We start from the raw sequence: 27,370 nt of genomic DNA on the forward strand, positions 1-27,370 counted from the left end.
TGGGGTGGGGGAGTCCAAAACTAGAGGTTTATAAAATCATGAGGGGGATAATGGAGAGGGTAAATAGACAAGGTCTTTTCCCCCTGGGTTGGGGGAGCCCAGAACTAGAGGTTTATAAAATCATGAGGGGGACATGGATAGGGTAAATAGACAAGGTCTTTTCCCCCTGGGTGGGGGGGTCCAGAACTAGAGGTTTATAAAATCATGAGTGTGGGGCATGGATAGGGTAAATAGACAAGGTCTTTTCTCCCTGGGGTGGGGGGCGTCCAGAACTAGAGGTTTATAAAATCATGAGGGTGGGGGGGCATGGATAGGGTAAATAGACAAGGTCTTTTCCCCCTGGGGTGGGGAAGTCCAGAACTAGAGGTTTATAAAATCATGAGGGGGACATGGACAGGGTAAATACACAAGGTCTTTTCCCCCTGGGGTGGGGGAGCCCAGAAATAGATGTTTATAAAAGCATTTGGGGCGCATGGATAGGGTAAATAGACAAGGTCTTTTCCCCCAGGGGTGGAGGAGCCCAAAACTAGAGGTTTATAAAATCATGAGGGGGGCGTGGATAGGGTAAATAGACAAGGTCTTTTCCCCCTGGGCTGGGGGAGCCAAGAACTAGAGGTTTATAAAATCATGGGGGGGGGGGGGGGGGTCACGGATAGGGTAAATAGACAAGGTCTTTTCCCCTTGGGGTGGGGGAGCCCAAAACTAGAGGTTTATCAAATCATGGGGGCGGGGGGGGGGGGGGCATGGATAGGGTAAATAGACAAGGTCTTTCCCCCTGGGGTGGGGGAGTCCAGAACTAGAGGTTTATAAAATCATGGGGGGGGCATAGATAGGGTAAATAGACAAGGTCTTTTCCCCCTGGGCTGGGGGGGTCCAGAACTAGAGGTTTATAAAATCATGGGGGGGGGCATGGATAGGGTAAATAGACAAGGTCTTTTCCCCCTGGGCTGGGGGGGTCCAGAACTACAGGTTTACAAAATTATGAGGGGGGCATGGATAGGGTAAATAGACAAGGTCCTTTCCCCCTGGGGTGGGGGAGTCCAGAACTAGAGGTTTATAAAATCATGAGGGGGGCATGGATAGGGTAAATAGACAAGGTCTTTCCCCCTGGGTTGGGGGAGTCCAGAACTAGAGGTTTATAAAATCATGAGGGGGGCATGGATAGGGTAAATAGACAAGCTCTTTTCCCCCTGGGCTGGGGGGGTCCAGAACTACAGGTTTACAAAATTATGAGGGGGGCATGGATAGGGTAAATAGACAAGGTCCTTTCCCCCTGGGGTGGGGGAGTCCAGAACTAGAGGTTTATAAAATCATGGGGGGGGCATGGATAGGGTAAATAGAAAAGGTCTTTCCCCCTGGGTTGGGGGAGTCCAGAACTAGAGGTTTATAAAATCATGAGGGGGACATGGATAGGGTAAATAGACAAGGTCTTTTCCCCCTGGGGTGGGGAAGTCCAGAACTAGAGGTTTATACAATCATGAGGGGGGCATGGATAGGGTAAATAGACAGGGTCTTTTCCCCCTGGGGTGGGGGAGTCCAGAACTAGAGGTTTATAAAATCATGAGGGGGACATGGATAGGGTAAATACACAAGGTCTTTTCCCCCTGGGGTGGGGGAGCCCAGAAATAGATGTTTATAAAAGCATGAGGGCGGGGCATGGGTAGGGTAAATAGACAAGGTCTTTTCCCCCTGGGGTGGGCAAGTCCAGAACTAGAGGTTTATAAAATCATGAGGGGGACATGGATAGGGTAAATAGACAAGGTCTTTTCCCCCTGGGGTGGGGGAGCCCAGAAATAGATGTTTATAAAAGCATGAGGGCGGGGCATGGGTAGGGTAAATAGACAAGGTCTTTTCCCCCTGGGGTGGGGGAGCCCAGAACTAGAGGTTTATAAAATCATGAGGGGGACATGGATAGGGTAAATAGACAAGGTCTTTTCCCCCTGGGGTGGGGGAGCCCAGAACTAGAGGTTTAGAAAATCATGGCGGGGGGCATGGAGAGGATAAATAGACAAGGTCTTTCCCCCTGGGGTGGGGGAGTCCAGAACTAGAGATTTATAAAATCATGAGGGTGGGGCGTGGATAGGGTAAACAGACAAGGTCTTTTCCCCCTGGGGTGGGGGAGCCCAGAACTAGAGGTTTATAAAATCATGAGGGGGACATGGATAGTGTAAATAGACAATGTCTTTTCCCCCTGGGGTGGGGGAGCCCAGAAATAGATGTTTATAAAAGCATGAGGGGCGCATGGATAGGGTAAATAGACAAGGTCTTTTCCCCCAGGGGTGGGGGAGCCAAGAACTCGAGGTTTACAAAATCATGAGCGAGACATGGATAGGATAAATAGACAAGGTCTTTACCCCTTGGGGTGGGGGAGCCCAAAACTAGAGGTTTATAAAATCATAGGGGGGGGACATGGATAGGGTAAATAGACAAGGTCTTTCCCCCTGGGGTGGGGGAGTCCAGAACTAGAGGTTTATAAAATCATGGGGGGGGCATAGATAGGGTAAATAGACAAGCTCTTTTCCCCCTGGGGTGGGGGGGGTGCAGAACTAGAGGTTTATAAAATCATGAGGGGGCATGGATAGGGTAAATAGACACGGTCTTTTCCCCCTGGGGTAGGGGGAGTCCAAAACTAGACGTTCATAAAATCATGAGGGGGGCATTGGATAGGGTAAATAGACAAGGTCTTTTCCCTCTGGGGTGGGGGAGCCCAGAACTAGAGGTTTATAAAATCATGAGGGGGATAATGGAGAGGGTAAATAGACAAGGTCTTTTCCCCCTGGGGTGGGGGAGTCCAGAACTAGAGGTTTATAAAATCATGAGGGGGCATGGATAGGGTAAATAGACAAGGTCCTTTCCCCCTGGGCTGGGGGAGTCCAGAACTAGAGGTTTATAAAATCATGAGGGCGGGGCATGGATAGGGTAAATAGACAAGGTCTTTTCCCCCTGGGGTGGGGAAGTCCAGAACTAGAGGTTTATAAAATCATGAGGGGGACATGGATAGGGTAAATACACAAGGTCTTTTCCCCCTGGGGTGGGGGAGCCCAGAAATAGATGTTTATAAAAGCATGAGGGGCGCATGGAGAGGGTAAATAGTCAAGGTCTTTTCCCCCTGGGGTGGGGAAGTCCAAAACTAGAGGTTTATAAAATCATGAGGGGGACATGGATAGGGTAAATAGACAAGGTCTTTCCCCCTGGGGTGGGGGAGCCCAGAAATAGATGTTTATAAAAGCATGAGGGGGGCATGGATCGGGTAAATAGACAAGGTCTTTTCCCCCTGGGCTGGGGGAGTCCAGAACCAGAGGTTTATAAAATCATGAGGGGTGCATGGATAGGGTAAATAGACAAGGTCTTTTCCCCCTGGGGTGGGCAAGTCCAGAACTAGAGGTTTATAAAATCATGAGGGGGTCATGGATAGGGTAAATACACAAGGTCTTTTCCCCCTGGGGTGGGGGGGTCCAGAACTAGAGGTTTATAAAATCATGAGGGCGGGGCATGGATAGGGTAAATAGACAAGGTCTTTTCCCCCTGGGGTGGGGGAACCCAGAAATAGATGTTTATAAAAGCATGAGGGGGGCATGGATAGGGTAAATAGACAAGGTCTTTTCCCCCTGGGTTGGGGGAGCACAAAACTAGAGGTTTATAAAATCATGAGGGGGGGCGTGGATAGGGTAAATAGACAAGCTCTTTTCCCCCTGGGGCGTGTGGGGGGGGGGGCGGTCCAGAACTGGAGGTTTATAAAATCATGAGGGGGGACATGGATAGGGTAAATAGACAAGGTCTTTTCCCCCTGGGGTGGGGGAGCCCAAAAATAGATGTTTATAAATGCATGAGGGTGGCATGGATAGGGTAAATAGACAAGGTCTTTTCCCCCTGGGTGGGGGGGTCCAGAACTAGAGGTTTATAAAATCATGAGGGCGGGGCATGGATAGGGTAAATAGACAAGGTCTTTTCCCCCTGGGGTGGGGGAGCCCAGAAATAGATGTTTATAAAAGCATGAGGGGGGCATGGATAGGGTAAATAGACAAGGTCTTTCCCCCCTGGGGTGGGGGAGTCCAGAACTAGAGGTTTACAAAATCATGAGGGGGACATGGATAGGGTAAATAGACAAGGTCTTTTCCCCCTGGGGTGGGGGAGCCCAGAAATAGATGTTTATAAAAGCATGAGGGGGGCATGGATAGGGTAAATAGACAAGGTCTTTTCCCCCTGGGGTGGGGGAGCCCAGAAATAGATGTTTATAAAAGCTTGAGGGGCGCATGGATAGGGTAAATAGACAAGGTCTTTTCCCCCTGGGGTGGGGGAGCCCAGAAATAGATGTTTATAAAAGCATGAGGGGGGACATGGATAGGGTAAATAGACAAGGTCTTTTCCCCCTGGGGTGGGGGAGCCAAGAACTCGAGGTTTACAAAATCATGAGGGAGACATGGATAGGGTAAATAGACAAGGTCTTTTCCCCTTGGGGTGGGGGAGCCCAAAACTAGAGGTTTATAAAATCAAGGTGGGGGGGGCATGGATAGGGTAAATAGACAAGGTCTTTCCCCCTGGGGTGGGGGAGTCCAGAACTAGAGGTTTATAAAATCATGGGGGGGGCATAGATAGGGTAAATAGACAAGCTCTTTTCCCCCTGGGGTGGGGGGGGTGCAGAACTAGAGGTTTATAAAATCATGAGGGGGCATGGATAGGGTACATAGACAAGGCCTTTTCCCCCTGGGCTGGGGGAGTCCAGAACTAGAGGTTTATAAAATCATGAGGGGACATGGATAGGGTAAATAGACAAGGTCTTTTCCCCCTGGGGTGGGGGAGCCCAGAAATAGATGTTTATAAAAGCATGAGGGGCGCATGGATAGGGTAAATAGTCAAGGTCTTTTCCCCCTGGGGTGGGGAAGTCCAGAACTAGAGGTTTATAAAATCATGAGGGGGACATGGATAGGGTAAATAGACAAGGTCTTTCCCCCTGGGGTGGGGGAGCCCAGAAGTAGATGTTTATAAAAGCATGAGGGGGGCATGGATCGGGTAAATAGACAAGGTCTTTTCCCCCTGGGGTGGGGGGGTCCAGAACTAGAGGTTTATAAAATCATGAGGGCGGGGCATGGATAGGGTAAATAAAAAAGGTCTTTTCCCCCTGGGGTGGGGGAACCCAGAAATAGATGTTTATAAAAGCATGAGGGGGGCATGGATAGGGTAAATAGACAAGGTCTTTTCCCCCTGGGTTGGGGGAGCACAAAACTAGAGGTTTATAAAATCATTAGGGGGACATGGATAGGGTAAATAGACAATGTCTTTTCCCCCTGGGGCGTGTGGGGGGGTCCAGAACTAGAGGTTTATAAAATCATGAGGGTGGGGGGACATGGATAGGGTAAATAGACAAGGTCTTTTCACCCTGGGGTGGGGGAGGCCAAAACTAGAGGTTTATAAAATCATGGGGGGGGGGGCATGGATAGGGTAAATAGACAAGGTCTTTCCCCCTCGGGTGGGGGAGTCCAGAACTAGAGGTTTATAAAATCATGAGGTGGGCGTGGATAGGGTAAATAGACAAGGTCTTTTCCCCCTGGGCTGGGGGAGCCAAGAACTAGAAGTTTATAAAATCATGGGGGGGGGGGCATGGATAGGGTGAATAGACAAGGTCTTTTCCCCTTGGGGTGGGGGAGCCCAAAACTAGGGGTTTATAAAATCATGGGGGGGGGGGGGGGGCATGGATAGGGTAAATAGACAAGGTTTTCCCCCTGGGGTGGGGGAGCCAAGAACTCGAGGTTTACAAAATCATGAGGGAGACATGGATAGGGTAAATAGACAAGGTCTTTTCCCCTTGGGGTGGGGGAGCCCAAAACTAGAGTTTTATAAAATCATGGCGGGGGGGGGGCAATGGATAGGGTAAATAGACAAGGTCTTTCCCCTTGGGGTGGGGGAGCCCAAAACTAGAGTTTTATAAAATCATGGCGGGGGGGGGGGCATGGATAGGATAAATAGACAAGGTCCTTTCCCCCTGGGGTGGGGGAGTCCAGAACTAGAGGTTTATAAAATCATGAGGGTGGGGCATGGATAGGGTAAATAGACAAGGTCTTTTCCCCCTGGGGTGGGGGAGTCCAGAACTAGAGGTTTATAAAATCATGAGGGGGACATGGATAGGGTAAATACACAAGGTCTTTTCCCCCTGGGGTGGGGGAGCCCAGAAATAGATGTTTATAAAAGCATGAGGGGCGCATGGATAGGGTAAACAGACAAGGTCTTTTCCCCCTGGGGTGGGGGAGCCCAGAACTAGAGGTTTATAAAATCATGAGGGGGACATGGATAGGGTAAATACACAAGGTCTTTTCCCCCTGGGGTGGGGGAGCCCAGAAATAGATGTTTATAAAAGCATGAGGGGCGCATGGATAGGGTAAATAGACAAGGTCTTTTCCCCCAGGGGTGGGGGAGCCCAGAACTAGAGGTTTATAAAATCATGAGGGGGGGGCATAGATAGGGTAAATAGACAAGGTCTTTTCCCCCTGGGCTGGGGGAGTCCAGAACTAGAGGTTTATAAAATCATGAGGGGGGCATGGATAGGGTAAATAGACAAGGTCTTTTCCCCCTGGGCTGGGGGGGTCCAGAACTACAGGTTTACAAAATTATGAGGGGGACATGGATAGGGTAAATAGACATTGTCTTTTCCCCCTGGGGTGGGGGAGCCCAGAACTAGAGGTTTATAAAATCATGAGGGGGGCATGGATAGGGTAAATAGACAATGTCTTTTCCCCCTGGGCTGGGGGAGCCCAGAACTAGAGGTTTATAAAATCATGGGGGGGGCATGGATAGGGTAAATAGACAAGGTCTTTCCCCCTGGGTTGGGGCAGTCCAGAACTAGAGGTTTATAAAATCATGAGGGGGACATGGATAGGGTAAATAGACAAGGTCTTTTCCCCCTGGGGTGGGGAAGTCCAGAACTAGAGGTTTATAAAGTCATGAGGGGGACATGGATAGGGTAAATAGACAGGGTCTTTTCCCCCTGGGGTGGGGGAGCCCAGAACTAGAGGTTTATAAAATCATGAGGGGGACATGGATAGGGTAAATAGACAAGGTCTTTTCCCCCTGGGGTGGGGGGAGCCCAGAACTAGAGGTTTATAAAATCATGAGAGGGGTATGGATAGGGTAAATAGACAAGGTCTTTTCCCCCTGGGGTGGGGGTGCCCAGATAAAATCATGTGGGGGGCATGGATAGGGTAAATAGACAAGGTCTTTTCCACCTGGGGTGGGGGAGTCCAGAACTAGAGGTTTATAAAATCATGGGGGGGGCATGGATAGGGTAAATAGACAAGGTCTTTTCCCCCTGGGTTGGGGGAGCCCAGAACTAGAGGTTTATAAAACCATGAGGGGGGAGGGCATGGAAAGGGTAAATAGACAAGGTCTTTTCCCCATGGGGCGGGGGAGTCCAGAACTAGAGGTTTATAAAATCATGAGAGGGCATGGATAGAGTAAATAGACAAGGTCTTTTCCCCCTGGGGTGGGGGAGCCCAGAACTAGAGGTTTATAAAACCATGAGAGGGCATGGATAGGGTAAATAGACAAGGTCTTTTCCCCCTGGAGTAGGGGAGCCCAGAACTAGAGGTTTATAAAACCATGAGAGGGCATGGATAGGGTAAATAGACAAGGTCTTTCCCCCTGGGGTGGGGGGGTCTAGAACTAGAGGGCGACGTTTGCAGATGGAAGGTGGTGTGTGTGGAAGGAGCTGCCAGAGGAAGTGGTGGAGGCTGGTACAATGACAGTATTTAAAAGGCATCTGGATGGTTAGGACGAGTTTGGAAGGACATGGGACACACACTGGGAAATGGGACGAGATTAACTGAGGATATCTGGTCGGCATGGAGGGGTTGGACGGAAGTGATTTGTTTCCCTACTGTAACAGCTCTCTCTGCCTCTGTGAGTGTGTGACCTCACCATTCAATTCCATCTGACACTCACCCATCCATTCCAAACGCTGCTGTCTGGCGTCATAGGGTCGTCGGGTCCACAGCCCTTTGTTCCAGAGTGATCTATCTGCCATCCAACACTAACCGACACATATCTCCCAGTAATTCCGGGTTGCCCGAGGGTTTGAACGCTGTGTTGCGTGCCCCAGCCTCAATGGAAGAGCAGTAACCCCATTAAAGTGACAGCACGTCCACCACAAACCCCACATCCAGCCCAGTAACGAGCAATTCCCTGCTACCCTCTCCAGTTCCTCATTACCTACTGCTTATTTCTCTCGCCCAACTCGGTATTCACCTTGTTGCTGTCTCATTCACGGAGGGGGCTTCCAGCGAAAGCCTGTCCCGTCTCACTTTGCCCACTGGAAGTCCAGCCCCATGAGAACCAGCCTCATCGCCCCTGACCGCCCAGTCTGTCGCCTCTAGAAAACGTCAGGCAAATGGATAACAGAGGTTTGGCGCCCTGATCAAACCCTGCTGACTTCACTTCAGCAATCCATGCTTGTACAAGTGCCTGTTGCATGGGATCCTAAGACTGGGTTCTCGCACCGACCCAATCACGTGGTGAGAGTTACTAGCCCAGAGTCCTTGTGTCTCTTGAGACCCCTGTACAACAAGCGAATATCAGTCCCAGTTCTCCTCGGGCACATCTTAAGCGGGATGGGGGAATTCTAACCACCGTCTCTTATCATTGGCACGTTTCCTTTCCTCCATTGAAACGTAAATGGTGTCGGGATTTCCGATGGGCACTTCCTTGCATTAGGAAATTCCGGCTGGTTTTCTCAAAAGGGGCAGACGAGGGGTGGACTCCCCTCAGTGTTCTGATGAAGGGCTTTTCCTGCTCCTCGGATGCTGTGCTTTTCAAACATTTCAAACCTTTCAATCCCTTTAACACCACCACCACTCCACCCACCCCCCCACCCCCCCCCCCACCCCGGTCAGGCTTGGAACATCGAGGAGAGACAAGATTAGAGTGGGTGCTGGAAAAGCACAGCAAAAAGACAGATGAGGGGTGGACTCCCCTCAGTGTTCTGATGAAGGGCTTTTCCTGCTCCTCGGATGCTGTGCTTTTCCAGCATCACTCTAATCTTGTCTCTCTTCCAAATCTGACTGGGGGGGGGGGGGTGGTAGGGCGGGGGGGGTGGGGAGGTGGGTAAAGGGTTTGAAAGGTTCGAAGTTTAGCTGAAATTGAAATTAAACCGGAAATGATCTTTTAGACGAAATGGAAACGGGGGGTGGAGGGGAGAGTCTGATATTCAAGTGAAGCGCAGAGGGAGGAATGGAACGGGATAGGATCCGTGGATGAGTGCCTTCGGTTCTGCTACAACGCGCGTTTCTTCGCCAGGGGTTTGGCCGTAACGCGATCGAAGGTCGTGGCTGTTGTTCGGAGAAGGCGGACCTTTGGCTGTAACGCGATCTCGGCCCCTTCAATGTCAACCGCTGCTCGATTTTCTCATAACGCGAGATCGCTAATGAGTCACGTTGTAGCAGGACCCAGTGGGGAAAGTGAATGAGCACAGTCCGTGCTCAGATGATCGAGAGTATTGGGGCATTTACGTGACAGTGAGGGCTGAAATGACACATCTTGGCAGGGGGGTATATGCGATAACTCCCATATTCAATAAGTAGTCAATACGTTCAGCGATAACGCGGTAGGTCATTTCACTTGCAATGTTACCTTAAAGGAAAAATCGCCTATTACCAGCACAAGGAATTCCGTTAAAGCCAATTAAAGTTTTGTCTTTCAAAGCCGTGTCCCCCATTCGTCAGTCGTGTTATAGCCAATTGGTGTTAACGAAACGCTCATTACAACATGGCACTGATAATCCCATCTGCCCCGTATCCCATTCATCTGATCGCCCTCAATCTGATCCCCGATAACCCATTTCCAAATCTTTCACCACCCATCCCTGCGTAAAAGCCCAATCAGTTACCCGCACTGCTGCCTCACAGCGCCAGAGACCCGGGTTCAATTCCCGGCTCGGGCGACTGACTGTGTGGAGTTTGCACGTTCTCCCCGTGTCTGCGTGGGTTTCCTCCGGGTGCTCCGGTTTCCTCCCACAGGCCATCGAATCCCCCTGTCGCCCTCCTCCCCTCTCCCTGTATCCATGCCCCGCCCTGGTGATTTAGGTGTATAAGGTCACCCCTCAGCCTCCGATGCTCCAGGGAAAACAGCCCCGGCCTGTTCAGCCTATAACTCAAATGTTCCAGCCCCTGGGATCATCCTTTGGAATATTGTCTGAACCTTTTGAAGTCTCGCAACATGTTTCCAATGGCAGAGGAAGCCAGAACTGCACGCATATTCCAAAAGCTGCCTAACCAGTCCAGCCATAACCTGATCTCCCACCTGGTATACCTAATGCTCTGACCAATAACGGCAAGCATACCAAACGCCTTCATCACTATCCTGCCTCCCTGTGACTGCAGTTTCAAGGAACTATAAACCTGCACTCCCAAGGTACAGCACTCCCTGGCACCCTACCATTAAGTGTATTAGCCCTGCACCGATCTCCCCTACCAAAGTGCAGCACCTCATATTAATCTAAATCAAGTTCCATCTGCCATTTCTTGGCTCACGGACCCACCTCATCAAAGTCCCTATGTACTCTGGGTCTTCACTGCCCATTTCGCCACCATTGCAAATTTACTGAGCAGATTTCCCATATTCACATTCGAATCATTTATTTAAATACCAGAAAGAAGTGGAGATAGCACCGATTCTTGGAGCTTACCTCGGGTCTCAGGCCTCCAGCCTGAAAAACAACCCTCTACCCCCACCCTCTGTCTCTTACCTTCAAGAAACATTTGCATCCAGATAGCTAGCTCTCCCTGGATTCCATGTGATCTAACCGTGTTAATCTGTCTACTATGCAAAGCCTTATTGAGCACACTGCTGAAGTCAATGTAGACAATGTAGCGGGCGGCACGGTGGCACAGTGGTTAGCACTGCTGCCTCACAGCGCCAGAGACCCGTGTTCAATTCCCGCCTCAGGCGACTGACTGTGTGGAGTTTGCACATTCTCCCTGTGTCTGCGTGGGTTTCCTCCGGGTGCTCCGGTTTCCTCCCACAGTCCAAAAATGTGCAGGTCAGGTGAATTGGCCGTGCTAAATTGCCCGTAGTGTCAGGTAAGGGGTAAGTGTAGGGGTATGGGTGGGTTGCGCTTCGGCGGGTCGGTGTGGACTTGATGGGCCGAATGTCCTGTCTCCACACTGTAATGTAATCTAAATCTAATCTAATCTAAACAACTTGCACCACTTCCTTCAGGTATCTTCTTAGGGCCTCATCAAGATGGCGAGTCAGGCTTTCCCACGCGCAAAGCCACGTTGGCTAGCCCTAACCAGTTCTTGGTTTTCAAAATACATGCAAATCCTATCTCTCTGAACCCCCTTCAGCAACTTACCCATCACTGATGTCACGCTCACCGGTCTATAGTTCCCTGGTGTTTCCTTACCACCCTTCTTAAACAGTGGCACCACGTTTGCCAACCTCCAGTCTTCCAGCACCTCACCTGTGACTATCGATGATACAAATATCTCAGCAAGGGGTCCAACAATCACTTCCCTAGCTTCCCACAGAGTTATGGGATACCGGGTCCCTCGGATTAATCCACCTTTAGGCGTTTTAAGGTATCCAGCACTTCCTCCTCTGTAATGTAGACACTTTTCAAGATATCATTATTTATTTCTCCAAATTCTCTAGCGCCCCACGTCCTTCTCCACAGTAAATGCTGACGTGAAATACTCTTTTGGTATCTCACTCATTTCCTGCTGTTTCACAAATGTTGATCTTTAAAAAGCACTAGTGTCTCCCGAGTTACTATAAGACCATAAGACATAGAGCACAAATTAGGCCATTCGGCCCATCGAGCTGCTCTGTCATTCAATCTTAGCTGATAAGTGCCTTAACCCCAATTCTCCTGGTTTCTCCCCTTAACCTTTTACCCCCTTGATACTCAAGAACCTATCTATCTCAGGCTTAAATACACTCCATGACCTGACCCCCCACAACCTTCTACAGCAATAAGTTCCATAGATTCACCACTCTCTGGCTGAAGAAGCTTCTCCTCATCTCCATTCTAAGGGGTCTTCCCCTTTCTCTAAGGCTGCGTCCTTGGGTCCTAGTCTCGCCTCCCAATGGAGACATCTTCCCAACATTTACTCCATCTAGGCCATTCATTATTCTATAAATTTCAAATAGATCTCCCCCTCATCCTTTTAAACTCCATCAATACAGGCCCAAAGTCCTCAAACATTCCTCACATGTTAAGCTTATTTTCATTCCTGGGACCGTTGAACACCCTCCAGGGTCAGTACTATAAGACCATAAGGCATAGGAGCAGAAATTAGGCCATTCAGCCCCATCGAGATATGGGGCCCAAAACCGTGCACAATGCTCAAAATGTGGCCTGACCAATGCCTTATAGACCCCCAGACATATGCCCCTATTTCTCTAAGTCCTCTCAAAACAAATGTCATAGTCATAGAGCCATAGAGGTGTACAGTACAGAAACAGACCCCCTGGGTCCCACTCGTCCATGCCGACCAGATATCCCAATCCAAATCTAGCCCCACTTGTCAGCACCCCCCATATCCCTCCATACTTGCCTTCCCAACTACAGCCTCAACTTGCAAGCGTGCCTCAAGAGAATGCTGGACTAGAACTCCTCAGTCACTTTGCACATCAAACTGCTGAATTTTCTTCCCATTTAGAAAATAGTCTCTACTCTTTTGTCCTTCGTGTGTTTGTAGAATCTATTTGGATTCTCTTCATCCCTATTTGCCACAGCTATCTCATCACATTTGGAAAGATGAGCACCCGGAGGCAGTTAATGTCTACCATTGTAAAGAGAGCGCAGGGACGGAGAGCTCGAGATGCATTTGAAGAGAAATCAACATGTTCAGAGGCACTTGTCTGAATCCTGGGCTTTAACAAAAGGCGCTCGGAGGATTAAAACACAAAAGGGCAGATAACTGAGACAAGGAAGTTCAATAAAGAGTAAGGCATGTTGGTCGAAGACTCCGAGGAAATATCAGCTCAATGGTACAACTTTGACGGGAGCATAAGAGCAGCAGGACTTCAGCATTCAAGGACATAACTCATCCCAAGGAGGAGAGAGTGAGGTCTGCAGATGCTGGAGATCAGAGCTGAAAATGTGTTGGAAAAGCGCAGCAGGTCAGGCAGCATCCAGGGAACAGGAGAATCGACGTTTCGGGCATAAGCCCTTCTTCAGGAAGAAGGGCTTATTCTCCTGCTCCCTGGATGCTGCCTGACCTGCTGCGTTTTTCCAGCAACACATTTTCAGCTCATCCCAAGGAGGCCAGGCGTGTTGTAACTGTTGGTTATGGAGTTTTAATGACTCTTGGTTTTGCAAACAGAAATGTAGTGTGTAAAGACGGAAGCCAGGAAGTGGTGAGAAACCTGGAAGTAATCTCTCTCCCTGTGGCAGAAAAGTGAGACGTCAGGGCACAGGGAGTTACAACGATCGCCAATGAAACAGCAGAGACGTGAACGAAGGAATAGGTCTTTTTTTTAACAAGAGGGCAGTAGTTTGGATGTTGAATGTGCTGCCTGGGAGAGCGACTCAAAACAGAATTGGTTCGTTCTCTGAAGTCACAGCAGAATGGCGTCCTGTTGAGCGAGTGGGCTAAAGCAAAGTTTGAGAGGGGATGTGAGAAAAGACTTTTCATCCAGAGGTTGGGTTGGAATCTGGAACTCGCTGTCTGACGGGTTGGCAGATCTCGACAGCGTCACAACATTGAAGACGTGTTCAGAAATGCAGGTCTGTGTCCAAAACATGCAAGGTTTTGCCTCGTGACAACTGGGTCTCCAATGAGATGCTCACTATGATCCCTCAACCACGCTGTTGGGCAGAATGGCCTGCGGTTGCCAATCTCTGAACAGAAGTGTGACGTTGACAAGTGGAGGGAGCGAATGCGACAGAAATTCCTTTCCGGCCTCTGCAAAGTTCACCGAGAACAAGTGACGCTTTCTGCACTATAAGCCTCTGAGGTTCAACTATGAGGTTCAACCTCTGCATTCTCTTCTGCTCCCGGGACTTTGAGATGACTGTCGCGAATTTGGGTCCAGTAAATGTAAATTGAGAGGCTGAAGGTTAGAATTTGGCGTTTGTAAAATTGCAAAATGCAATGGGTGGAGGTAGCACTGCGTGGTCCCTTTAAAAGATCGTGTGCTTTTTTTTCCCCCTATGCCTAGCGACGTAAAATAGGTGGCTGTGAGTAGCAGCTTAGGGGTTGTATCAAAAGGCCATGCAGTTAGCAGGCCAAACTGTAGTTTTTAAACAAGAAAACAGGCTTTTGAATTTAACCAATCAATTTATCCAAGCACCTAGATACCAAAGATCTATTAGGATTTAGATTGGATGGTTTTGTCAACAAGATCAATTGTGTTGTTAGAAATATTGATATGTCATCAAGAGTAGAAAAGAAGGGGGGCAGTTTGACAAAGACTCTAGAGCTGGCTGCCATCCTCCAGTGCCAATGGAGTCACCTCAGCTTTCAAGAGAAAATCACAGGTTCTCAGCCTCATCTATGTCTTAGAGAAAGCAGCGAAGGCAGAGAAGATATTCCAGGCAGAAGAATCAAACAGAGAAGAGACAGAACATTCTGGAAGACGAGTAAACTGGCTGCAATTCCGAAAGGCTAAATTGCACTTTTGTTATATGAGTTGGACTTGTATTTCTGTGGAGCTACAGATCAGAGGATGGGGTAGCTGGTGAACAGGCAGATACAGTCTGTGAGGAGGGATGGACAGTTGATAGAGTAAGATTGCTGTCAGTGTGATGGGTTGAAGTGTGTCTATTTTAATGCAAGGGGGGGAAAGGTGATGAACGTAAAGCGTGGATCAGTACTTGGAGCCACAGTGTTGTGGCCATTATAGAGACTGGTTGTTGGACGTTCTGAGATTTCAATCTTTCTGGCTTGAAGGTAGAAGACAGAGGGTGGGGGTGGAGGGTTGCTTTTCAGACTGGAGGCCTGTGACCAGTGGAGTGCCACAAGGATCGGTGCTGGGTCCACTACTTTTCGTCATTTATATAAATGATTTGGATGTGAACGTATGAGGTATAGATAGTGAGTTTGCAGATAACACCAAAATTGGAGGTGTAGTGGACCATTGGCACTGGAGGTGTAGTGAAGAAGGTGACCTTGGATTACAGTGGGATCTTGATCAGATGGGCCAATGGGCTGAGAAGTGGCAGATGGAGTTTAATTCAGATAAATGTTAGGTGTTGCATTTTGGGAAAGCAATTCTTAGTAGGACTTATACACTTAATGGTAAAGTCCTAGGGAATGTTGCTGAACAGAGACCTTGGAATGCAGGTTCATAGCTCCTTGAAAGTAGAGTCTCAGGTTGCTAGGATAATGAACAAGACGTTTGGTATGCTTTCCTTTATTGGTCAGAGTATTGAGTACAGGAGTTGGGAGGTCATGTTGCGGCTGTACAGGACATTGGTTAGACCACTGTTGGAATATTGCGTGCAATTTTGGTCTCCTTCCTATCGGAAGGGTGTTGTGAAAATTGGAAGAGTTCAGAAAAGACTTAAAAGGATGATGCCAGAGTTGGAGGGTTTGAGCCAGAGGGAGAGGTTGAATAGGCTAGGGCTCAATTCTGTGGAGCATTAGAGGCTGAGGGGTGTCTTTATAGAGGTTTATAAAATCATGAAGGGGGTGGATAAGGTAAACAGAAAGGAGCAGATACTTTATTGGGAGTTTTCTATAAATTCCATCCCGCCTCCCTCCCGCCCTTCCACCCCAATAGCAACAGAGACACGGAGGAACAGATTGGGAGGCAGATTTTGGAAAGGTGCAGAAGTAACGGGGGGGGGTTATCATGGGTGACTTCAACTTCAACAATATTGTTTGGAAGCTCCTTCGAGCGAATAGCTTGGATTGGAGCAGATTCTGTCAGGTGTGTCCAAGAAAGATTCCTGACTCAATATGCAGGTGGACCGACTAGAGGGGAGGCCATATTGGATTTGGTCAGGGGTCAGATCTCTCAGTGGGAGAGCATTTCAGTGACAAACCACAACTCCCTGTTCTTTATTGGAGTGACAGAGAGAGGGATAGGAGGAGATGATTTGGGAAAGTATTTAATTGGTGGAGAGGGTGCTGTAGAGCATAAATTGGGAACGGATATTCTCAGGGACATACACGAGGGATAGGTGGAAGTTGTTTGGGGAGCACTTGCTGATTGTGCTGGATAGCTTTGTCCAACTGAGGCAAGATAGGGAGGATAGGAATCGTGAATGGCCAGAGATGTGGCAGATCCAGTCAACACGAAGAAGGAAGACTACTTAAGGTTGAGGAAGCAAGGTTCAGATAGGGCTCTAGAGGGTAACATGGTAGCCAGGAAGGAACTGAAGAGTGGACTTAGGAGAGCTGGAAAGGGGCATGACAAAGCTTTGGTAGGTAGGATTAAGGAAATCCCTAAGGGCGTTCGACACTTATGTGAGGAACAAGAGGATGGGATAGTGAGGGCGAGGGTGGGATGATCAGGGATAGCGGAGGGAACATGTGTCTGGAATCGGAGAAGGTCAGGGAGGTCCTTCATGAATATTTTGTTTCAGTATTCACTAGTGAGACGGACCTTGGCGTTTGTGAGGACAGTGCGAAACAAGTTGATATGCTCAAACAGGTTAAGAAGGAGGATGTACTGGGCGTTTTGAAAACATGAGGATGGATAAGTCGCCAGGGTCAGACTGGGTATACCCAAGGTTACTAGAGGAAGCGAGGGAAAAGATTGTTGTGCCTTTGGTGATGATCTTTGCGTCCTCACTGTCCACTGGAGTAGTGCCAGATGGTTGGAAGGTGACAAATGCTATTTCCTTGTTCAAGAAAGGGAATAGGGAATTTTCGAGGAGAAAGTGAGGTCTGCAGATGCTGGAGATCAAAGTTGAAACTTTATTGCTGGAACAGCACAGCAGGTCAGGCAGCATCCAGGGAACAGGAGATTCGACGTTTCGGGCACAGGCCCTTCTTCAGGAATGAGCAGAGAGTGTTCAGCAGGAGAAGATAAAAGGTAGGGAGGAGGGACTTGGAGGAGGGGCGTTGGAAATGTGATAGGTTTGAGGGATCTATGGACATGGACCCCCCCCCAAGATCCCTTGGTTCCTCCACACTGCCAAGAATCCAGCCTTTAACTCTGTATTCAGCACTCAAATTTGACCTTCCAAAATAAATCACTTCACACTTTTCCAGGCTGAACTCTATCCATAGATCCCTCAAACCTATCACATTTCCAACGCCCCTCCTCCAAGTCCCTCCTCCCTACCTTTTATCTTCTCCTGCTGAACGCTCTCTGCTCATTCCTGAAGAAGGGCCTGTGCCCGAAACGTCGAATCTCCTGTTCCCTGGATGCTGCCTGACCTGCTGTGCTGTTCCAGCAATAAAGTTTCAACCTAACTCTGGGAATTACAGACCAGTCAGTCTTATGTCTGTGGTGGGCAGATTATTGGAGAGGATTCTGAGAGACAGGGTTTATGATTATTTGGAAGAGCATAGCTTGATTAGAGACTGTGACTTTGTGAGGAGCAGGTTATGCCTCACAAGTCTTATTGAATTCTTTGAGAATGTGACAAAACCCAATGATGAAGGTCGAGCAGTGGATGTGGTGTATGTGGATTTCAGCAAGGCGTTTGATTAGGTTCCCCATTGTAGGTTCATTCAAAAAGTAAGGAGGCATGGGATACAGTGAGATTTGGCAGCCTGGATGTAGAATTGGCTGGCCCATAGAAGACAGAGGGTAGTAATAGTTGGAAATTATTCAGCCTATGACCAGGGTGTTCCACAGGGATCTGTTCTGGGAGCTCTGCTCTTTTATGATTTTTTATAAATGACCTGGATGAGGAAGTGGAAGCGTGGGCTAGTAAGTTTGCTGACGACACGATGTTTGGTGGAGTTGTGGACAGTGTGGAGGGCTGTTGGTGGTTGCAACAGGACATTGACAGGATGCAGAGCTGGGCTGAGAAGTGGGAGATAGAGTTCAGCCTGGAAAAGTGTGAAGTGATTTATTTTGGAAGGTCAAATTTGAGTGCTGAATACAGGGTTAAAGGCTGGATTCTTGGCAGTGTGGAGGAACCAAGGGATCTTGGGGGGGGGTCCATGTCCATAGATCCCTCAAAATTGCCCCCCAAGTTGGCAGGGTTGTTAAGAAGGCGTATGTTGTGTTGGCTTTCATTAGCGGGGGATTGAGTTTAAGAGCCACGAGGTTATGCTGCAGCTCTATAGAGCCCTGGTTAGGCCACACTTGGAACATGGTGTTCAGTTCTGGTCACCTCGATAGAGGAAGGAGGTGGAAGCTTTCGAGATGGTGCAGAGGAGATTTGCCAGGATACTGCCTGGACGGGAGGGCATAGGTTATGAAGAAAGGTTGAGGGAGCTAGGGCTTTTCTGATTGGAGCCAAAAAGGATGAGAGGTGACCTGATAGAGGTGTACCAGATGATGAGAGGCAGAGATAGTGTGGATCGACAGAGAGTTTTTCCCAGGGCATTATTTTAAGGTGATGGGAGAAAGGTTTCGTGGAGATGTCAGAGGGAGGTTCTTTACACAGAGAGTGGTGGGTGTGTGGAATGCACTGACAGCAGTGGGAGTAGAGTCAGAGACATCAGGGACATTTAAGCGACTCTTGGATGGGCACATAGTACAATGAAGAGTATGTGGGTTAGAGTAAGGTTAAAGGTCAACACCAAAGAGCCTGTAATGTGCTGTACTGCGTTCTATGTTATTGGAACAGCATGCTATTCGAATCATATTTTTGTTGGAATAGTTAGTAGATGGGAGGGATTTATTTGGTTTGTTGCTTGTTTAGTTAATTTGTTCACTGTTGGAGTTCGATAAATAAATTGTTACTGATTGATTTCGAAGTGAGCTTTAGGGATTTGTTTCATTTCACCGCTAGAAGTTGCTGAAAAGCAGGTTACACCCCTTTTCACTCTCCTTTTACAGAGTATAGGGCAGATTGCTCCTTTTTGGGTGTCCTGCTGTTATTTCTCAGGAGGTGGTCAACCTCTGCTTCCTGACAGTACCACCTCTTTCAGTAAGGACAGATTTCACACACGCGTTAAACTTCAGAGTTCTACCGTTTATCAACACAGAAATATTTCCTTTGGACATCCTGCAGCTCTGTAGATCTGATAGTAAGTTGTTACTTGTTCATCGACAGTTGTCCCTTCTCTAGACCTTTTCTCTTTTAGTAATTTTCTGAAATTGCTGTGCACAAACTTAATTGCCAAACTGAGTTGATATCAAGGCTTGTTTCCGTATTCCACTAAAATTTCAGTTTAATGCAAAACGCACTTCCTTTTCCCCTCGCTGAAGTAGGCAAAATCGAGGACATTCCTCGCTCATTGCTCATGGAGAATTGTCAGTAATTGGGAAATGGTCTCTCCAGTTCCGACTTCCACTGTTTAGATTAGATTACTTACAGTGTGGAAACAGGCCCTTCGGCCCAACAAGTCCACACCGACCCGCCGAAGCGCAACCCACCCATACCCCTACATTTACCCCTTACCTAACACTACGGGACAATTTAGCATGGCCAATTCACCCCGACCCGCACATCTTTGTGACTGTGGGAGGAAACCGGAGCACCCGGAGGAAACCCACGCAGACACGGGGAGAATGTGCAAACTCCACACAGTCAGTCGCCTGAGGCGGGAATTGAACCCGGGTCTCTGGCGCTGTGAAGGCAGCAGTGCTAACCACTGTGCCACCATGCCGCCCAAGTTGAACTTGTTTGAACAGCATGCATATAACCGGCACACATTCCCCATGACAAGTCCCAGGGAGAGAATTGCTTTCTATTTATATGTGTGGGTTTACAGTCATAGAGACGTACAGCACGGAAACAGGCCCTTCGGTCCAACCCGTCCATGCCGACCCAGATATCCCAACCCAATCTGGTCCCGCCTGCCAGCACCCGGCCCATATCCCTCCGAACCCTTCCTATTCATATTCTTTGCGTTGGTGATGTCATTTCCCATGGCGATGTCATTTCCTGTCCTTTTTCTCAGGATGCGGTAAACGGGATCCAAGTCAGTGTGTTTGTTGATAGAGTTCCGGTCGGAATGCCATGCTTCTAGGAATTCTTGTGCGTGTCTGTGTTTGGCATGTCCGAGGATGGATGTGTTGTCCCAGTAGTGTCCTTCCTCATCTGTATGTAAGGATACTAGAGGGTCATGTCGTCTTGTGGCGAGTTGATGTTCATGTATCTCTTTCAGTCAGGACAGATTCAACGCACTCACTAAAATCGGAGTTCTGCTGTTTTATCATCACAAAAACATTTCCTTTGGATATCCTGCAGCTCTTTATGGTCTGATAACAACTGATTGTCACTTACTTTATACTTGTTGATCGACTGTTGTGCACTCCCCTTTCATTTTGCACTTCTCTGCTGCGTTTCCCGTCCATCGCCAACCTACATTTAAGAAAAAGTGATATTTCCGGTTTCTTTAACATTTCAGGTTAATGCTAACCTCAGCGAAGTTTGCGACATCGAGGACACTCCTTCCTCATTGCTAGTGGAGTATTGTCAGTGATTGGGATATGGTCTCTCCAGGTCCCACCTCCACTGCCCTGCACTGTATGGATGAACCCGTTTGAACAGAGGGGGTTAAACGTGCACGTGACTGAGACACTTGTCCAATCCTCCCCTACAGGGGACCAGGGGGGAGAATTGGAGATATCACTCGCTTGCTGAATGCAAAGGTGTTAAGATTAAACAGCGACCGCCTGTTAATGTTAGTCTGGGGAAGGTGAAAGGCTCTCCCTGACAACTGTGCACTGGTGAGGCGTCGTCAGGAGGGGATGGTCATTGAAGATTTGGCTTCAGGTTGTCCTGAGCTAGCAGAGGAATGGCCAGAGGGGGACCCGGTGGTAAATGGACTCAGTAAAACGCGCGGGCGCTGAACAAAGCGCCAAGGTTTTGAGGGAAGTTTATTCAGTAAAATAAGGTGATAAGGGAGGACAGCAATGTGATTGCAGAGAATCAGTCAATGACTCTTTTTTTTTCCCAGATGGGAGGGAGATTTGCTATGGTGGCTTCCAAATAGCCGCTACTCTTCACGTTATCTCTGACTGACAATAAGTTTATTTGTGTGGGAGCACAACATCAGAATCTGCAGGCGATTCTGAAATTGAGGTTTGAAGCGTGGGGAGGGTAACGTTAAACGACAGGGAGAAGGGGTGGGGGGATGGTGGTGGAAGGGGCTGGAGAGAGACAGGTGGAATATACAATGCAGAGAAAATTCGGGCTGGTTGAATTTGAGAAGTGGGACACGAGGAGCCAATGCTGAATAAAGGCCACAATCGGAAAGGGAGTGTCAGGTCAGAGGCTGCTGGGGGGTGGGTGGGTGTGAGCAGCAAGCATTCAAGTCGATGGGACACGTTAATTTAACCCTTGATTGAATTCTGGGCTTCAGCTAACCGCATCTAGAGTGTCAAAGCACAGGAGCGGTGGGGACTCTGGGTACAAGCTGTTACCCGGTGCTGGGAATTTGGAACGCTGGAGCCCAAGGGAATTTGAAATGATCTCCCTGGGGAGGGGGAGAAACATTTCTTGAACCGGGCCAGTGGGTTGGGAGGTGGAATGTGCCGCCTGAGAGTGAGGTCGATTGAGATTCAGTCGTGGCTTTCAGCAGAGAATCTTAAAATAGAGAAAAATTGTAGATAACGGGACAGGGTAAAGGGCAGAAGGTTTATTGGCGGTGCAGGTAAGAAGCCTTTCACCGAGAGGATGGAATGTATTCAGAACTCCCTGCCTGGACAGAAAATTGAAGAGATATTCAGATATGCCCTTGTGATACCAAGGCAATGGGACAAGGGCCAGCAGTGGGATGAGATAGAGTCTTTGTGTGTGCCTGCTCAGTGGGTGTGTTCTGTGTTGTAGATATCTATGAATCTATAACCATCTGTTGAATTCAATGTATTTTTCACTGATTTAGAGATTGATTTCCTGGAGAAATTTCATGCTGGATTTTGGGAGCCATTTGCATTTCAAATAATAATCTTCGCATACTTGCCTCGGTTAGATTGTATTAGTAAATGTCCCTTTTTTTCCAATTGTCCCTCATGAACCTGCCTGCTTTGTCCTGAGGCTGACTATAATACCTGCCAGCCCACTCCCAATCACCGACCACCCCAGGATTTATCCGACCTGTCAAGATCAGAGCCGAGCAATCAGTTCCCAAATCCAGCTGATCCCATTCAGCAGGAAGAGAGTCTTGCATCAGTCCCTTACTGAGCAATTCCCACTCTGCATATCCCATCTGTGACGGTGCTGTGGCAATACAAAGTTATTTTGTCCCAGTTCCTTTTCACAGAGAGATTGAACAAGAGGGGAATGATCTGGCTACCGAAGGTCACTCGAATGACCATCTTGGGAGGCTTTGGGGATTTTTCAACACCAGCTCTCTCAGGTCAGGACTTCTGAGTAGCATCTGAAGCCAATTGTGTCTCAATAGATTCGGAGACTTCATGGAAACGGCGACTCGCTGCTTCTCTCTCTGAATTTTTTTTTCCCCCCCCCCTCCTGAACTGGAGAACTGCATGTGAGAATCCGTGTCTGAATTTTCCGTTTTTGACAAGGGGTGTGTTCAGGGAATGTTACTGGATTGGAACAGTGAATTAGTTAGCAGTCACTATCTAGTTCAGTTACTCTAAATTCCACTTTCTTGGCTTGTATTTTAACTATAGTGTTTAAATAAGTTGTGTTCTGTCTTGCGTTTGACCAGAAGCATTGCATCTGGAACAGACACTTCAGATAGAAAAAAAAGACAAAGTTACATTCCTAAAATATTTTGAGGGAGTCAGGTCTGGTCCATAAGATGTCACTGACCGACATCTAAATAATCCTTTGTACCCTGTTCACCTGATTCCCCTCATTCTGGTGTCAAATAATCAAATTCCATTCTTCCACGAGCTCTCCCTGTCTGCATTCCTAATTACCGAACAAACATAATCAGAAACAATTCAACGAGATTCATTTGATCCATAATTTGGAGAGGCCAGCGTTGGACTGGGGTTTGATTAGATTCCTTACAGTGTAGAAACAGGCCCTTCGGCCCAACAAGTCCACACCGACCCTGCCAAGAGCAACCCACCCCAGACCCATTCCCCTATATTTACCTATATGTACAGGACTTTGGTTAGGCCACATTTGGAGTACTGTGTGCAGTTCTGGTCGCCTCACTTTAGGAAAGATGTGGAAGCTTTGGAGAGGGTGCAGAGAAGATTTACCAGGATGTTGCCTGGAATGGAGAGGAAGTCATACGAGGATAGGTTGAGAGTTCTCGGCCTTTTCTCGTTGGAACGGCGAAGGATGAGGGGTGACTTGATAGAGGTTTATAAGATGATCAGAGGAATAGATAGAGTAGACAGTCAGAAACTTTTTCCCCGGGTACAACAGAGTGTTACAAGGGGACATAAATTTAAGGTGAAGGGTGGAAGGTATAGGGGGGATGTCAGGGGTGGGTTCTTTACCCAGAGAGTGGTGGGGGCATGGAATGCGCTGCCCGTGGGAGTGGTAGAGTCGGAATCATTGGCGACCTTTAAGTGGCAATTGGATGGGTACATGGATGGGTGCTTAAGCTAGGACAAATGTTCGGCACAACATCGTGGGCCGAAGGGCCTGTTCTGTGCTGTATTGTTCTATGTTCTATGTTCTACCTACGGGAGGAAACCGGAGCACCCGCAGGAAACCTGGGAAGAACGTGCAAACTCCACACAGACAACCGCCTGAGGTGGGGATTGAACCCGGGGTCTCTGGCGCTGTGAGGCAGCAGTGCTGAGTACAAAGTTAAAAAAAATAAATCACACAACTATAGTCCAATCGGTTTAATTGGAAGCACCAGCTTTGGGAATGCTGTTTCTTCATCAGGTGGTTGTGGAGGTTAAGACTGTAAGTCTGTCTCTTACAATCTTAATATCCACAACTAGCTGATGAGGGAGCGTCGTTCCGAAAGCTAGGGCTTCCAATTAAACCTGGTGGACTATAACCTGGTATTGCCTCATTGGACCCAGTCCTAGCGAAGGACTATGTGTAAGCGACTGCAATATTCAGTACGGGGTCATACGGAATTTGGAGAAACCATTTTCCGTCTTCACTCTTCTTTTCCGGAATTTCCCTCGACCCATTCTTTGACTCTACAGCCCTAAATGAGACACTTGCCAAATTATTGAAAATAACTTTATTTCTTAAATATTATTATTATTAGTAACATCAATTATTGTTAAAATATTAAAAAACCATTAAAACTCATTCTTCCTCCTCGGCCTTCCTGTCCAACGCGGAAGAGTCGACCCCCACCTCTTCGTAATCCTTCTCGAGCGAGGCCATGTCCTCCCGGGCGTCCTGGAATTCCCCTTCCTCCAGGCCCTCCCCCACGTACCAGTGCACAAAGGCCCGCTTGGCGTACATCTTGTCGAACTTGAGGTTCAGGCGGGTCCAAGCCAAGGAAATGGCGGTGGTGTTGCTCAGCATGCAGAGGGCCCTCTGCACCTTTGCCAGGTCGCCCCCCCCTGACACCACCGTCGGGGGCTGGTAGTTGATGCCACCCTGTTGGGGTAAAGACATAGGTGACAAAATTTGACTTGTTTTGGAAGCAGCTTCAGAATCCAATCACAAAACCGCCAATTAGTTCTGTGAAAGATGCATTTATCAGCGTGGGATCGAGCCATTCCCAGTGCAAACACAACATTTCTGCTCAATCTCTCCCTGGTTTAATGTTCAAGATTCGGAATGGAACACTTTGAGTGACAAGAGTGGTTCCAAATGTGAATGAATCCTCATCACAGCAACTGAGAGTCAGGAAACCATTCTCAGGTTTCCAGACAGGATCTCTCCTCCAACATCCTGAGCTGCAGTCAATGAGTCAAGTTCTGAAAATTTCATCCCAGGCCCCATTTGAGTGATGCCTCTCAGGGCAAGAATGTACAAGGTCTGCTCCAATACTGTCCATGGAAGGTTGGGGCACACTTGGACTGGGATTATAGAGAGTATGATTCACACGTGTTATCAGGTTGTCAAATTCAAGGTTTCCCCTGGGGCCCCCACGAATTCAGCACCAACCCAACACTCACCTTGAACCCAGTCGGGCACCAATCCACAAACGCGATGGAGCGCTTGGTCTTGATGGTGGCGATGGCGGCGTTGACATCCTTGGGCACCACGTCCCCTCGGTACAGCATGCAGCACGCCATGTACTTGCCCTGGCGCGGGTCGCACTTCACCATCTGGTTGGCCGGTTCAAAGCAGGAGTTGGTGATCTCCGGCACCGAGAGTTGCTCGTGGTAAGCCTTCTCAGCAGAGATAAGGGGGGCGAAGGTGGCCAGGGGGAAGTGAATGCGGGGATAGGGGACCAGGTTGGTCTGGAACTCGGTCAGGTCCACGTTGAGGGCACCGTCGAACCGGAGCGACGCGGTGATGGACGACACCACCTGGGCGATGAGGCGGTTGAGGTTGGTGTAGGTCGGTCTCTCGATGTCCAGAGGTCGTAAATGGCCTCGTTGTCCACCATGAAGGCGCAGTCGGAGTGCTCCAGGGTGCAGTGGGTGACCAGCACCGTATTGTACGGCTCGACCACCGCGGTGGAGATCTGGGGAGCCGGGTAAATGGCGAACTCCAGCTTGGATTTCTTGCTGTAGTCGACGGAGAGCCTCTCCATCAGGAGGGAAGTGAAACCGGAGCCACTCCCACCCCCGAAACTGTGGAAGATGAGGAAACCCTGCAGGCCCGTGCACTGGTCAGCCTGTAGGAGGGGGTGAAGGGTACAATGAAATAAATAAAGATGCATAAAATACAACATCACCAGAAAGTGCAAGTTCATCCGACTAAGCAGCCTGTCCTTGGGGCTAGTTATTCAGAGGAGTGAAGGAAGGTGGAGAGTTAAAGAGTCTGCAATATGTAGAGTTACGACACAATTAGAAACGTGAGAACTCCCATAGACGTGGTTGGGTCTGTACCAAGAGTTGGGCCTTTTCCGGCCCATAAACCCTCACTGCAGCTGATCGGTCACTCGCTGGCCTGAAGTAGGGCACGTAGCCGTAGGTTGTACAGAAATGAAACTCAGTGGAAAGGGTTTGAGCTACTTGCTGCAACGATATAAATGAATCACTTGTATCAGGATTGAGATTGCTCGTGAATGACTCCATTGTCGGAAGATATGTCGGCTGGATATATTAGCCGTGGAAGGTTACAGACATAAGGCGGGGCGCGGTGACTGTGCGGGATGGTCAGTATGGTCTTGCTGGGCCGAATGGCCTGCTTTCACCCTGAATAGTTGCTACAATTTCACAAATCATGGAACACACGACAAACTCAGCAACCAGGCTGCAGGGTCATAGCAACCCTACAGTGAGCAAACAGGCCATCGAATCCCCCTGCCGCCCTCCTGCCCCTCTCCCTGTAACCCTGCTTTTCCCGTGGGCAATCCACCCCTAGTCTGCTCATCTTCGGACTGTGGGAGGAAACCTGGAGGGAAACCACACAGACACGGGGGGGTGAATGTGCAAATTCCACACTGACAGGTCACCGGAGGCTGGAATCAATCCCGGTTCCCTTGCACTGAGAGACATTGTGCCACCCTGTGTAGATTCTAATGTCAGGTTGGGGACAGGGAGAATGCACCAGAGTGAGAATGCTACCTCTCAGTGTTGGGGTGAAACAGTGAACTCTAGAGATCTGCTCGGTTGGAGTCTATATGTGAAGCAAGCTGAAAGGACCTACCACCTTCCGGACTCGATCCAGGACCAGATCCACAATCTCCTTGCCCACGGAGCAGTGGCCCCGGGCGTAGTTATTAGCCGCGTCCTCCTTGCCGGTGATGAGCTGCTCAGGGTGGAAGAGTTGCCGATAGGTGCCGGTGCGGACCTCATCTGGAGACAGGGAGCAGAGAGGTCACAACAGCAACACAGAATTCAGGCCATTGTTTCAGTGGGAGCACTGAGTGAGCAAGCCTCCCCCCCCCAATCCCTCCTCTTACCGATCACGGTGGGCTCCAGGTCTATGAACACCGCCCGGGGAATGTGTTTGCCCGCCCCGGTCTCGCTGAAGAAGGTGTTGAAGGAGTTATCCCCACCCCCGATGGTCTTGTCGCTGGGCATCTGCCCATCCGGCTGGATGCCATGCTCCAGGCAATACAGCTCCCAGCAGGCATTCCCGATCTGCACACCGGCCTGGCCGATGTGAAGAGAAAGACACTCTCTCTAAAGTGGGAAGGACAGGTGGTTATTTCGACAGGACCGAGAGCAATAATGCTTACATTGATGTCGGAAATGGGTGAAGGAGGATTGGGATTCAGCTGGTCACAATTCTATTCCAATTCATCCTCCATTTCATCATGATCCTCTCTCCACAGGGATTGAGCCAGGCACCAGGGTCCCCCCCCCCCATCTCCATGAAGCCCCTCCATGACTGTCT

At 49.0% G+C, this 27,370-nt stretch overlaps 1 pseudogene across 1 annotated transcript; it reads right to left on the reverse strand.

Annotated features, from left to right (window-relative positions):
• Positions 1-24,208: 24,208 nt before the first annotated feature.
• Positions 24,209-27,128, reverse strand: LOC122545783 (tubulin alpha chain-like; annotated as a pseudogene). The gene is made up of 4 exons (XR_015755560.1): positions 26,934-27,128; positions 26,678-26,826; positions 25,033-25,700; positions 24,209-24,508 (listed from the first exon to the last, which is right to left on the reverse strand). The product of XR_015755560.1 is annotated as a tubulin alpha chain-like (transcript).
• Positions 27,129-27,370: the final 242 nt, after the last annotated feature.

The sequence above is a fragment of the Chiloscyllium plagiosum genome, unplaced genomic scaffold, assembly GCF_037043375.1.
Source record: "Chiloscyllium plagiosum isolate Xiang-an unplaced genomic scaffold, Cpla_swu_hap1 HiC_scaffold_51, whole genome shotgun sequence".
In the NCBI taxonomy this organism is placed as follows: domain Eukaryota; kingdom Metazoa; phylum Chordata; class Chondrichthyes; order Orectolobiformes; family Hemiscylliidae; genus Chiloscyllium; species Chiloscyllium plagiosum.